The 14,297-nt window shown below is 41.7% G+C and overlaps 1 protein-coding gene and 1 pseudogene across 1 annotated transcript in view; both read right to left on the bottom strand.

The window, feature by feature from the left end:
* The window catches only part of LOC126188249 (pyrroline-5-carboxylate reductase 3), a 166,243-nt gene that overhangs the window by 13,199 nt on the left and 138,747 nt on the right, over window positions 1–14,297 (bottom strand). The gene's annotated exons all lie outside the window — the stretch shown is intronic.
* LOC126189833 (5S ribosomal RNA) lies at window positions 6,118–6,236 on the bottom strand (annotated as a pseudogene).

Raw genomic sequence — 14,297 nt, 5'->3', positions numbered from 1 at the left:
ATGTGCTGACCTTTTTTGAACTTTTTCAATGTACTCCATTAGTCCTATCTGGTTAGGATCCCACACCACGCAGCAGTATTCTAAAAGAGGATGGACAAGCGTAGTGTAGGCAGTCTCCTTAGTATGTCTGTTAATTTTCTAAGTGTCCTGCCAATAAAACACAGTCTTTGGTTAGCCTTCCCCATAACATTTTATGTGTGTTCCTTCCAGTTTAAGTTGTTTGTAATTGTAATTCCTAGGTATTTAGCTGAATTTATGGCCTTTAGATTTGACTGATTTATCATGTAACCGAAGTTTAACAAATTCGTTTTAGCACTCATGTGGATGACCTCACACTTTTCATTACTTAGGGTCAACCGCCAATTTTCACACCATTCAGAAATCTTTTCTAAACTGTTTTGCAATTTATTTTGATCTTCTGATGACTTTATTAGTCAATAAACGACAGCGTCATCTGCAAACAACCTAAGATGGCTGCTCACATTCTCTCCCAAATTGTTTATGTAGATAAGGAACAGCAAAGTGCCTAAAACACTACCTTGGGGAATGCCAGAAATCACTTGTGTTTTACTCGATGACTTTCCCTCAGTTACTACAAACTGTGACCTCTCTGACAGGAAATCACAAATCCAATCACATAACTGAGATGATATTCCATAAGCATGCAATTTCACTATAAACTGCTTGTGTGGTACAGTGACAGAAGCCTTCCGGAAATCCAGAAATACAGAATTGATCTAAAATCCCTTGTCAGTAGCACTCGACACTTCATGTGAATAAAGAGCTAGTTGTGTTTCCAAAGAACAATGTTTTCTAAACCCATGCTGACTTTGTGTCAATAGACAATTTTCTTCAAGGTAATTCATAATGTTCAAACAAAGTATATGTTCCAAAATCCTGCTGCATATCGATGTTAACAATATGGGTATATAATTAAGTGGCTTACTCCTACTACCTTTCTTGTATATTGGTGTGACCTGTGCAACTTTCCAGTCTTTGGGTACAGATCTTTTGTTGAGCGAATGGTTCTATATGATTACTGAGTATGGAGCTAATGCAATAGGTCAAATCTATTTTCCACATTCACCACGAAACTGTCAGACAAAGTTGTAGGCCTGTTCCTCCTGTTGCCTGTTACCACTTCCCACCTCTCTTTACCCTTCTCCCTCCTTAACCTGTCAAGATCACCCCTGGCCTTGTCTAACTCAGCCTGTTCTAGTATCTTCCTATCTCTACTACAAATCCTACAAAACCACTGATGAGTCTCATTTACTTCCGCTATTCCCACACCACTACAGTCACCCACATGGAAAAACCTACAGCACCCATCACACCAAAGCCCCAACCTAACAATTTTATGGCAAGTCAGGCACTTTTCACTCATAATAAAAGTAATAGTTTATTAAGAATAAGTCGGTTAAATTACAGATAAATACGAAAATATGGTTCCACAAATTTGGCCTATTTGCAACTGTGTGTAAACAAAAACAACAGTGCAAAGTTTCTGAAACAACAACTTGAACTTTACGCTACTTTCCAGAAATGTCACCCAAGCCTTGTTGTTAGACCTCCAAATCACATTTAACCTGCTCTTCTGGACTTTACACTTTTGAAGACTTGTGGAGTTTCTGTGTGGTACACAAGCAGCAGTTTAATTTTCAAACCACCACTTGTACTGGCACAGAATAGCAGTGTGAGATCATCTTTCATTGGCTTGTGACCAGTCAATGTATTCTCCTCTGCTGTTATAAAGGTACATTTGGCATTCGCATCAGATAACCTCAGAATATACACTCCTGGAAATTGAAATAAGAACACCGTGAATTCATTGTCCCAGGAAGGGGAAACTTTATTGGCACATTCCTGGGGTCAGATACATCACATTATCACACTGACAGAACCACAGACACATAGACACAGGCAACAGAGCATGCACAATGTCGGCACTAGTACAGTGTATATCCACCTTTCGCAGCAATGCAGGCTGCTATTCTCCCATGGAGACGATCGTAGAGATGCTGGATGTAGTCCTGTGGAACGGCTTGCCATGCCATTTCCACCTGGCGCCTCAGTTGGACCAGTGTTCGTGCTGGATGTGCAGACCGCGTGAGACGACGCTTCATCCAGTCCCAAACATGCTCAATGGGGGACAGATCCGGAGATCTTGCTGGCCAGGGTAGTTGACTTACACCTTCTAGAGCACGTTGGGTGGCACCGGATACATGCGGACGTGCATTGTCCTGTTGGAACAGCAAGTTCCCTTGCCGGTCTAGGAATGGTAGAACGATGGGTTCGATGACGGTTTGGATGTACCGTGCACTATTCAGTGTCCCCTCGACGATCACCAGTGGTGTACGGCCAGTGTAGGAGATCGCTCCCCACACCATGATGCCGGGTGTTGGCCCTGTGTGCCTCGGTCGTATGCAGTCCTGATTGTGGCGCTCACCTGCACGGCGCCAAACACGCATACGACCGTCATTGGCACCAAGGCAGAAGCGACTCTCATCGCTGAAGATGACACGTCTCCATTCGTCCCTCCATTCACGCCTGTCGCGACACCACTGGAGGCGGGCTGCACGATGTTGGGGCGTGAGCGGAAGACGGCCTAACGGTGTGCGGGACCGTAGCCCAGCTTCATGGAGATGGTTGCGAATGGTCCTCGCCGATACCCCAGGAGCAACAGTGTCCCTAATTTGCTGGGAAGTGGCAGTGCGGTCCCCTACGGCACTGCGTAGGATCCTACGGTCTTGGCGTGCGTCTCTGCGGTCCGGTCCCAGGTCGACGGGCACGTGCACCTTCCGCCGACCACTGGCGACAACATCGATGTACTGTGGAGACCTCACGCCCCATGTGTTGAGCAATTCGGCGGTACGTCCACCCGGCCTCCCGCATGCCCACTATACGCCCTCGCTCAAAGTCCGTCAACTGCACATACGGTTCACGTCCACACTGTTGCGGCATGCTACCAGTGTTAAAGACTGCGATGGAGCTCCGTATGCCAAAGCAAACTGGCTGACACTGATGGCGGCGGTGCACAAATGCTGCGCAGCTAGCGCCATTCGACGGCCAACACCGCAGTTCCTGGTGTGTCCGCTGTGCCGTGCGTGTGATCATTGCTTGTACAGCCCTCTCGCAGTGTCCGGAGCAAGTATGGTGGGTCTGACACACCGGTGTCAATGTGTTCTTTTTTCCATTTCCAGGAGTGTATGAATATCTTGGAGTTACTGATGAAGTAACAACACTGTGGATACTGGTTCATCTCTTGTGCTTCATGATCCACCCACGGCTTCTCTCAAACACTTCTTTGGTCACTGATAATCCTGGCATCAACATAATGAGGTCAGTGAAAATCATTCTTGCCTTCTCACAAATGATGTCCTCATTAATAGTGTCATCTTGCAGTTGCTTTTCTTTTATCCATATAAGGAGCAACCTTTCAACTTCATCCAGAATACAAAACTGTTGTTTAGATACTCTTGTCACTCCCTTTGAAGCATCTATCTCCTTAATCTTGTACTTGTTCTTGAGGATATTGCAAATAATTGATGTAAACTGATTGTATGTGCATGCTAAATCAGCAACACTCACATGATATTCATGTTTTGCAATGATTTTACATTTTATTTCTAAGGTCATTTTATTTTTCTTATAGCTGTGGTCTTGCAGCTTTATCTTCAGGGGCATTTCTATGAAGGTTATTAAAATTTTCACACAAAAAAATTCTGTGTGAATGAAAGTTTATAAAAATATGTGATCACAAGCTGCACTAAGATGGTAGCAGAAAGAGCACTAAATCCAGACTGCAATACTTGCCAAAGACATTGTTCATAAGCTGCTGCTGCTAATGAAAGGTGTTCACATTGTTGAACCTTTCCCCTGCAGCATGTGAACGGCTGGTGATAGCACACTAAATTGTCATCACTCATTATGCGAAACATCACTCATTAGGTGAGTCATTTTTTTTTACAATTTGTTTTTCTCATAATGCGAATTGTGTGTTATGGGAGGTGCTCCTTAAGTGTTGTTCCACTATACTTGGAAAATATCCAGAGAGACAGGAAGATTCCAGCTGGATTACATCATGGTGAAATAGAGATTCTGAAATTAGATATTGGATTGTAAGGTATATCCAAGTGCAGATGTAGATTCAGATCACAATTTAGTAAGGATGAAGAGTACACTGAAGTTTAAGAGAATCATCCACAAGAGATATTGATGTACTGAGGAATGATGAGACACATCTGAAGTTCACTACAGATGTGGATGATACAATAAGGAATACCAGAGTAGGCAGTACCATTGAAGAGGGTTGGGCATGTATAAAAGTATAATCACAGATGTTGAACAGATGAACACAGGTACAAGGCAAGTAACTGCGAGGAAACCTTGGGTAACAGAAGAAATACAGAATGTTTATAAAAGAATTCAGTGCTTTTAAAAATTAATAATAAATTGGTTTTTTTTTATATGGGCAAACCTTACAGCATAAGCAGTGGCAACTGTCCAAGTTTTTGATGCGCTACCCGCAGTTCACTTATGATGCTTAGGGCGCAGGTGTAGAATCTGTATCCAAGATGGCTTCTCACCAGGAAGAGTCTCGGTTGGGCACACAGTTTTAATCTGCCAGGAAGTTTCATATCAGTGCACACTCCACTGCAGAGTGAAAATCTCATTCTGGAAACATCCCCCAGGCTGTGGCTAAGCCATGTCTCCGCAGTATCCTTTCTTTCAGGAGTGCTAGTTCTGCAAGGTTCGCAGGAGAGCTCCTGTAAAGTTTGGAACGTAGGAGACGAGATACTGGCAGAAGTAAAGCTGTGAGGACTGGGCGTGAGTTGTGCTTCGGTAGCTCAGATGGTAGAGCACTTGCCCGCGAAAGGCAAAGGTCCCGAGTTCGAGTCTCGGTCGGGCACACTGTTTTAATCTGCCAGGAAGTTTCATATCAGCGCACACTCTGCTGCAGAGTGAAAATCTCATTCTGGAAACAGTGTCCATATGTTTGTACCTGGGTAATCAATAAACCACATAAGCAGATAGAGCACCAGCATAACTCTCCAAAAGGAGTGTTTTTTATTCATGCAACATTGCACGAGAAAGCACATGGTCCATTTTTCTTTGAACAACAAAACAGTGTCAGGTAATTCATTTCAAGGTATGTTGGAAACCTGGTTGTTACCCATTTTGAATACCAGTCATGATGACTACGTTTTGAAACTGGACTGTGCTCCACCCCATTTTCAGAGAAATGTCAAGAGCTTCTTAATCATGTTCTTCAGTAACACTGGACTGGACGTGCTGCAGCAGCAAACAACAATTTTCTTACCTGGCCACCTGTTCACCATATTAATCATCATACAATTTTTTTTCTATGGAGATTTGTGAAGGTTTATGTACCACCAATGCTCATGTTCCCTTTTTGTCACTGGATAAAGCATTTACTGCAAACCATCATGGAGGACATGCTATATCAAGTTTGGGAACACTTTGATTACTGTGTACATGTGTGTCATGTGACCAAGGAAGCACATTTTGAGGGACTGTGATTAATGCATCAGAAACCTGGATGGTTGCCACTGCTCATGATGCAAGGTTTGCCCATATAAAGGAATAAATTGATTTTTTATTAATTTTTAAAATGGAACCATTCGTTATAAATATCCTGTACTTCAACTTGTGAAGGAAGTTAAAAAAAAAATGTTCATAGAAAGACAACAATACTGCTATATAAATCCCTCAGGAATGAAATATATAGGAAGTGCAGGTCAGCCAAGGTGAAATGGCACCAGGAAAGATGTGAAGGAATTGTAAAAGAGATTATAATTGGGAAAATTGACCAAGCATATATAAAAATCAAAACAGCCTTTGGTGAAAATAAAAGCAAAGGTGGCAACATTAAAAACTAAATAAACTAAACTCCTCCCAAACAGGCCATGAAAGCCCAACAGTACCGACTGGCCTCCGTGTCATCCTCAGCTCACAGGCGTCACTGGATGCGTATATGGAGGGGCATGTGGTCAGCACACCGCTCTCCCGGCCATATGTCAGTTTCTGAGACCGGAGGTGCTACTTCTCAATCAAGTAGTTTCTCAGTTTGCCTCACAAGAGCTGAGTGCACCCCACTTGCTAACAGCACTTGGCAGACCGGATGGTCACCCATCTAAGTGCTAGCCCAGCCCTACAGCGCTTAACTTCGGTGATCTGATGGGAACCGGTGTTTCCACTGTGGCAAGCTGTTGGCAGCAACATTAAAAGTGCACTGGTAATTCCATTGTTAAATGCTGAGGCCAGAGCAGATAGTTGGAAAGAGTGTGTTGAAGGCCTCTAAGGAGAACTTGTCTGATGACATGATAGAAGAACAAATTTCAATCGATATGGAAGACACAGAGCGTCCAGCATTAGAGTCAGAATTTAAAAGAGCTCTGGAGGACCTTAGATCAAATAAGACAAAAGAGATAGATAGCATTCCATCAGAATTTCTAAAATCATTGGGGAAAATGGCAACCAAATGACTGAGTTGATATGTAGACTCTATGAGACTGACATGACATCAAATTTTTGGAAAAATATTTGCACAATACCGAAGCCAGCAAAGGGAGATAAGGGCAAAAACTATCATACAATCAGCTCATGCACCCAAGATACTTACTAGAATAATATACAAAAGAATAGGAAAGAAAATTGAGGATCTGTTAGATGATGATCGGTTCGACTTTAGAAAAGGTAAACATACCAGGGAGGCAATTCTGACATTTCACTGGCTAATGGAAGCAAGACTGAAGGAAAATCAAGTCACATTCAAGCATTTGTCAATCTGGAAAAAGTGTTTAGCAATTAAAATGGTGTAAGACACTCGAAATTCTGAGAAAACTAGGAGTAAGCTATAGGGGAAAAAGGATAATACACAGTATGTGCAAGAACCAAGAGATAAAAATAAGGTTGGAAGACCAAAAATTAAGTGGCCATATTAAAAGGGGTGTAAGACAAGGATGCAGCCTTTCACCCTTATTGTTCAATCTATACATCAAAGAAGCAATGACAGAAATAAAAGAAAGGTTTGAGAGCAGGTTTTAAATTCAGAATGAAAGGATATCAGACCGTCCTGCTGTCCTCAGTGAAACTGAAGAAGAATTATGGGGTGTGTTGAATGGAATGAACAGTCTAATAAGCACAGAAATGTACTGAGAGTAAACCAGAAAAAGATAGAAGTAATGAGAAGTATCAGAAATGAGAATAGCAAGTAACTTAAAATCATAATTGGTGATCACAAAATAGACAATGCTAAGGAATTGTGCTACCTTGCAGGCAAAATAATCCATGACAAACAAAGCAAGGGGGACGTAAAAACCCAGAGAAAAGTCTACAGGTATCAAACATAGATCTCAATTTGAGAAACAAATTTCTGAAAATGTAGTTCGAGCACAGAATTATATGGTAGTGAATCATGGACAGTGGGAAAAGTGGAACAAAAGAGAATTGAAGTGGTTGAGTTCTAGGGCTGCAGAAGAATGCTGAAAATTATGTGGACTGATAAGATAAGGAATGAGGAGGTTCTCTGCAGAATAGGTGAGGGGAAAAATATATGAAAAATACTGGCAAGAAGAAGGGACAGGACTATAGGACAAGCATTAAGATAATAGTAAATAATCTCCATGGTACTAGAGGGAGTTGTAAAGGGGAAAAACTGTAGGGCAAGACACAGATTGGAATACATTCAATGAGTAATAGAGGATGTAGGGTGCAAATGCTACTCTGGGATGAAGAGATTAGCATAAGAGAGGAATTCGTGGTGGGTCACATTAAATCAGTCAGTCTTTTGTTGAAACAATCCCTGACATGATCATCATGCACATTAAGATGGAAAGAAGACTAACCAAAGGACACAAGATACTACAAGTCCATGCCATTTGGATTCACATTTATTTACAGAGGTGTTCCTTTAGAGAAACATGCCAGTGTGGCATTGAACCTAAGGCTCCACAGAACCTTCCTAAGTATATGACACAGCAATTCCCATGGTAGATCATTTCTCTATGAATTACAGCACAGTCTGTGAACAGTGGTAGAGAGTGCTTAACATTATAAAATAACAAATTGATGTTTATCATTATTATAAGCTGCCACATCACACTTTTGTGCATTATGTGACTTTATGATGATTAGTCTGCATCAAGGATAAACTTTGCTGAGCAGTACTTGATGCAGTTTACCTGATCCCATAACATGTCAGATATTCCCATAATATCTTAATTATTAACTGATAGTGCATAATAGTATCAAAAGCTTTAAGTTAAGAGATATGGATCATCAGATGTATAATCATGATGAAACAGTGTTTATAATCAAATGGTAACAACAGAAATTCCCATGTAAAACTTTAAGAAATAAGATGGGTTTTAAAATGAATTGAGATAGAATTATCCTCCTCTTTTTCATAAATAAATCAGATAGTCATAAACTGAAACCTTTTTGCATAGACAAAAGTAAAAGCCTGAGATGTTTGAAGTTGTAAACATGTCATTATTACAGTTCACCTACATGCATTAAGGAATGTTGATGACACATGACATCTTTATACAGTGGTTTTGAGAAGATTTCTTCCATGAGTTAGAAAGCACCTATAATCATGATAGAAGAACCCCTGCTATGCAGTGTTGCAGTCAGGAGATAGAAAAACAAAAATTTGTTTTTGTCTAAAAACAGAATGACATCAATGCAGCCACTGTATTGAGGCATCATATTAGTATTTGACGCTCATTGCTGCCATGAACTGTTCACTACAATAGTGAATTCAGATGAGGAATGTAAATTTTCTTGAAATCTGTAGATCTGAAGACTGTTACATATTTACACTCTTGGAAATTGAAATAAGAACACCATGAATTCATTGTCCCAGGAAGGGGAAACTTTATTGACACATTCCTGGGGTCAGATACATCACATGATCACACTGACAGAACCACAGGCACATAGACACAGGCAACAGAGCATGCACAATGTCGGCACTAGTACAGTGTATATCCACCTTTCGCAGCAATGCAGGCTGCTATTCTCCCATGGAGACGATCGTAGAGATGCTGGATGTAGTCCTGTGGAACGGCTTGCCATGCCATTTCCACCTGGCGCCTCAGTTGGACCAGCGTTCGTGCTGGATGTGCAGACCGCGTGAGACGACGCTTCATCCAGTCCCAAACATGCTCAATGGGGGACAGATCCGGAGATCTTGCTGGCCAGGGTAGTTGACTTACACCTTCTAGAGCATGTTGGGTGGCACCGGATACATGCGGACGTGCATTGTCCTGTTGGAACAGCAAGTTCCCTTGCCGGTCTAGGAATGGTAGAACGATGGGTTCGATGACGGTTTGGATGTACCGTGCACTATTCAGTGTCCCCTCGACGATCACCAGTGGTGTACGGCCAGTGTAGGAGATCGCTCCCCACACCATGATGCCGGGTGTTGGCCCTGTGTGCCTCGGTCGTATGCAGTCCTGATTGTGGCGCTCACCTGCACGGCGCCAAACACGCATACGACCATCATTGGCACCAAGGCAGAAGCGACTCTCATCGCTGAAGATGACACGTCTCCATTCGTCCCTCCATTCACGCCTGTCGCGACACCACTGGAGGCGGGCTGCACGATGTTGGGGCGTGAGCGGAAGACGGCCTAACGGTGTGCGGGACCGTAGCCCAGCTTCATGGAGATGGTTGCGAATGGTCCTCGCCGATACCCCAGGAGCAACAGTGTCCCTAATTTGCTGGGAAGTGGCGGTGCGGTCCCCTACGGCACTGTGTAGGATCCTACGGTCTTGGCGTGCATCCGTGCGTTGCTGCGGTCCGGTCCCAGGTCGACGGGCACGTGCACCTTCCGCCGACCACTGGCGACAACATCGATGTACTGTGGAGACCTCACGCCCCACGTGTTGAGCAATTCGGCGGTACGTCCACCCGGCCTCCCGCATGCCCACTATACGCCCTCGCTCAAAGTCCGTCAACTGCACATACGGTTCACGTCCACGCTGTCGCGGCATGCTACCAGTGTTAAAGACTGCGATGGAGCTCCGTATGCCACGGCAAACTGGCTGACACTGACGGCGGCGGTGCACAAATGCTGCGCAGCTAGCGCCATTCGACGGCCAACACCGCGGTTCCTGGTGTGTCCGCTATGCCGTGCGTGTGATCATTGCTTGTACAGCCCTCTCGCAGTGTCCGGAGCATGTATGGTGGGTCTGACACACCGGTGTCAATGTGTTCTTTTTTCCATTTCCAGGAGTGTAGTAGACCTGGTCTGGCAAAGTATCAGTCTGATCCTTATTATGAGTTTCTGGAACAGGTATTCCTTTGAAGAAAATGTAACACATAAAGAATGTAGTGACACAGCTTCCAACTGCAATGACATTCAGTCTGCAAGCTGTGTTCTGCCTTGCAGTATTCATCTTTAAGTTCTGAACCAGTGGGCAGTTGCTGACAATGTCCAACCAAATTCACAGATCATAGATTAAAAAGACATCATTAATATCATACAAAATGAAAAGGGTAAAGCAGTCAAAGATGAGGATTGAGAAGAAGTAGTGCCTTGTCCTGGTCAATATATATTTCAACTGCTTTGTTTTATTAAACAAAACATCAATAGACTGCATCTACTAAACTGTATGGTAATAGTGTTAAATGTATGGAAATCAGACTGTACAGCCATCTCCCAAAACAAGTAGAAAGTATTCAAGAATCAACAGAATTTTAATAAGCCCTAAGAGCATTCCTAAAAAAGCATTGCTTCTACAGCACACAAGATTTTCTTGAATGTGACCTATCATAAATCTGTCATCCCAGCAGCCAGAGACGGTGGTCATGTGTGTGCGAGTTGCATTTATGTGAGTCCATGTGTCTCTGATGAAGGCTTTGGTGGCCGAAAGCTCATTTTCTGACAGTCTTTTTGTTGTGTCTAGACTCGGCATTTTCATTATGTGGTGAGTAGTGACTATCCTCCTCATCATATTGCTATCATAAACTAAATTAGATATTTTGATTATCTTTAAAAACTAAATTGTTGTTTAGAAATAACATATTGTCCATAAAGAACTTTTACAGTTTTATATGGCCAGTGTTGTTCTTTGAACTTATTCTAATATTATTATTATGAATACATACAGAGCATATCTTCAGTGTTATGTTCACTTTATTAAAAAATGTTATGTATATATATGTTCTTATATCACCTGTTTGACTTGTCCCATATCGTTGTTCATTTCTGTACACTGAATGATTTGTGTATCAATAAAGATACAATACAATACAAGAAGAAAGCATAGAAGACATTCCAAGTACATATGAAATATTAATAACATGAACAAAATGATTATAAGCATGGGGAGACAAAGTGAACCAAAGCATATTCAGTTGTTGCACGTGCTGAACATAAAACAATATGCACAAAAGAAAATCCATGCAATGACCCACAAAAAAAAAGAAAAGTTAAAAGATTTCTTTAGAGCAATAGAAAAATTAACCTATTGTAGGTTACAGATGGTGTTGTAAATTATTAGTTTCGACCTGTTTGAAGGGTGTGCTGATTCTGCAGCTGTTTGTTTAATTAGTGAGAACTCCTCCATTGCTGCTGGTAACTTTATTGTGTCCACAACTGATTTTAGCTTTTTCATTAGGCAATATACAAGTGGTCATTTGATATTGTTCCTCCACAATGTAGTCTTTTAGAACCACTTGAAAATTGCCTAATGTAAAGACCGAAACTGGTAGTTGATGCAATAAAATTCTCTACGGCAACTGGAGTGGATTTCATTAATTAAAAGGGTTGTAAATAGTTATTATTTTGTAGCATATTTTACATACCATAGTGTAATATTGTGTTTTATTTGGAACTACTGTAGTGTTACTGTTGTTCATCAGTTATCTGATTGCTGTATTTGGTAAGTTTTTTTAAATGTTTTACTTCTAATACACTGTACGGTTGTTGTTGTTGTTGTCTTCAGTCCTGAGACTGGTTTGATGCAGCTCTCCATGCTACTCTATCCTGTGCAAGCTTCTTCATCTCCCAGTACCTACTGCAACCTACATCCTTCTGAATCTGCTTAGTGTATTCATCTCTTGGTCTCCCCCTACGATTTTTACCCTCCACGCTGCCTTCCAATACTAAATTGGTGATCCCTTGATGCCTCAGAACATGTCCTACCAACCGATCCCTTCTTCTGGTCAAGTTGTGCCACAAACTTCTCTTCTCCCCAATCCTATTCAATACTTCCTCATTAGTTATGTGATCTACCCATCTAATCTTCAGCATTCTTCTGTAGCACCACATTTCAAAAGCTTCTATTCTCTTCTTGTCCAAACTATTTACCATCCATGTTTCACTTCCATACATGGCTACACTCCATACAAATACTTTCAGAAATGACTTCCTGACACTTAAATCTATACTCGATGTTAACAAATTTCTCTTCTTCAGAAACGCTTTCCTTGCCATTGTCAGTCTACATTTTATATCCTCTCTACTTCGACCATCATCAGTTATTTTGCTCCCCAAATAGCAAAACTCCTTTACTACTTTAAGTGTCTCATTTCCTAATCTAATACCCTCAGCATCACCCGACTTGATTCGACTACATTCCATTATCCTCGTTTTGCTTTTGTTGATGTTCATCTTATATCCTCCCTTCAAGACACCATCCATTCCGTTCAACTGCTCTTCCAAGTCCTTTGCTGTCTCTGACAGAATTACAATGTCATCGGCGAACCTCAAAGTTTTTATTTCTTCTCCATGGATTTTAATACCTACTCCAAATTTTTCTTTTGTTTCCTTTACTGCTTGCTCAATATACAGATTGAATAACATTGGGGAGAGGCTACAACCCTGTCTCACTCCCTTCCCAACCGCTGCTTCCCTCTAATGCCCCTCGACTCTTATAACTGCCATCTGGTTTCTGTACAAATTGTAAATAGCCTTTCGCTCCCTGTATTTTACCCCTGCCACCTTTAGAATTTGAAAGAGAGTATTCCAGTCAACATTGTCAAAAGCTTTCTCTAAGTCTACAAATGCTAGAAATGTAGGTTTGCCTTTCCTTAATCTTTCTTCTAAGATAAGTCGTAAGGTCAGTATTGCCTCACGTGTTCCAGTATTTCTACGGAATCCAAACTGATCTTCCCCGAGGTCGGCTTCTACTAGTTTTTCCATTCGTCTGTAAAGAATTCGTGTTAGTATTTTGCAGCTGTGGCTTATTAAACTGATTGTTCGGTAATTTTCACATCTATCAACACCTGCTTTCTTTGGGATTGGAATTATTATATTCTTCTTGAAGTCTGAGGGTATTTCGCCTGTTTCATACATCTTGCTCACCAGATGGTAGAGTTTTGTCAGGACTGGCTCTCCCAAGGCCGTCATTAGTTCTACTGGAATGTTGTCTACTCCGGGGGCCTTGTTTCGACTCAGGTCTTTCAGTGCTCTGTCAAACTCTTCACGCAGTATCGTATCTCCCATTTCATCTTCATCTACATCCTCTTCCGTTTCCATAATATTGTCCTCAAGTACATCGCCCTTGTATAGACCCTCTATATACTCCTTCCACCTTTCTGCTTTCCCTTCTTTGCTTAGAACTGGGTTTCCATCTGAGCTCTTGATGTTCATACAAGTGGTTCTCTTACCTCCAAAGGTCTCTTTAATTTTCCTGTAGGCAGTATCTATCTTACCCCTAGTGAGATAAGCCTCTACATCCTTACATTTGTCCTCTAGCCATCCCTGCTTAGCCATTCTGCACTTCCTGTCGATCTCATTTTTGAGACGTTTGTATTCCTTTTTGCCTGCTTCATTTACTGCATTTTTATATTTTCTCCTTTCATCAATTAAATTCAATATTTCTTCTGTTACCCAAGGATTTCTACTAGCCCTCATCTTTTTACCTACTTGATCCTCTGCTGCCTTCACTACTTCATCCCTCAAAGCTACCCATTCGTCTTCTACTGTATTTCTTTCCCCCATTCCTGTCAATTGTTCCCTTATGCTCTCCCTGAAACTCTGTACAAGCTCTGGTTCTTTCAGTTTATCCATGTCCCATCTCCTTAAATTCCCACCTTTTTGCAGTTTCTTCAGTTTTAATCTACAGGTCATAACCAATAGATTGTGGTCAGAGTCCATTTCTGCCCCTGGAAATGTCTTACAATTTAAATCCTGGTTGCTAAATCTCTGTCTTACCATTATATAATCTATCTGATACCTTTTAGTATCTCCAGGCTTCTTCCATGTATACAACCTTCTATCATGATTCTTAAACCAAGTGTTAGCTATGATTAAGTTGTGC

The sequence above is a fragment of the Schistocerca cancellata genome, chromosome 5 (assembly GCF_023864275.1).
Source record: "Schistocerca cancellata isolate TAMUIC-IGC-003103 chromosome 5, iqSchCanc2.1, whole genome shotgun sequence".
NCBI classification, from domain to species: Eukaryota; Metazoa; Arthropoda; class Insecta; order Orthoptera; family Acrididae; genus Schistocerca; species Schistocerca cancellata.
This window is presented reverse-complemented; position numbering and strand designations above follow the sequence as displayed.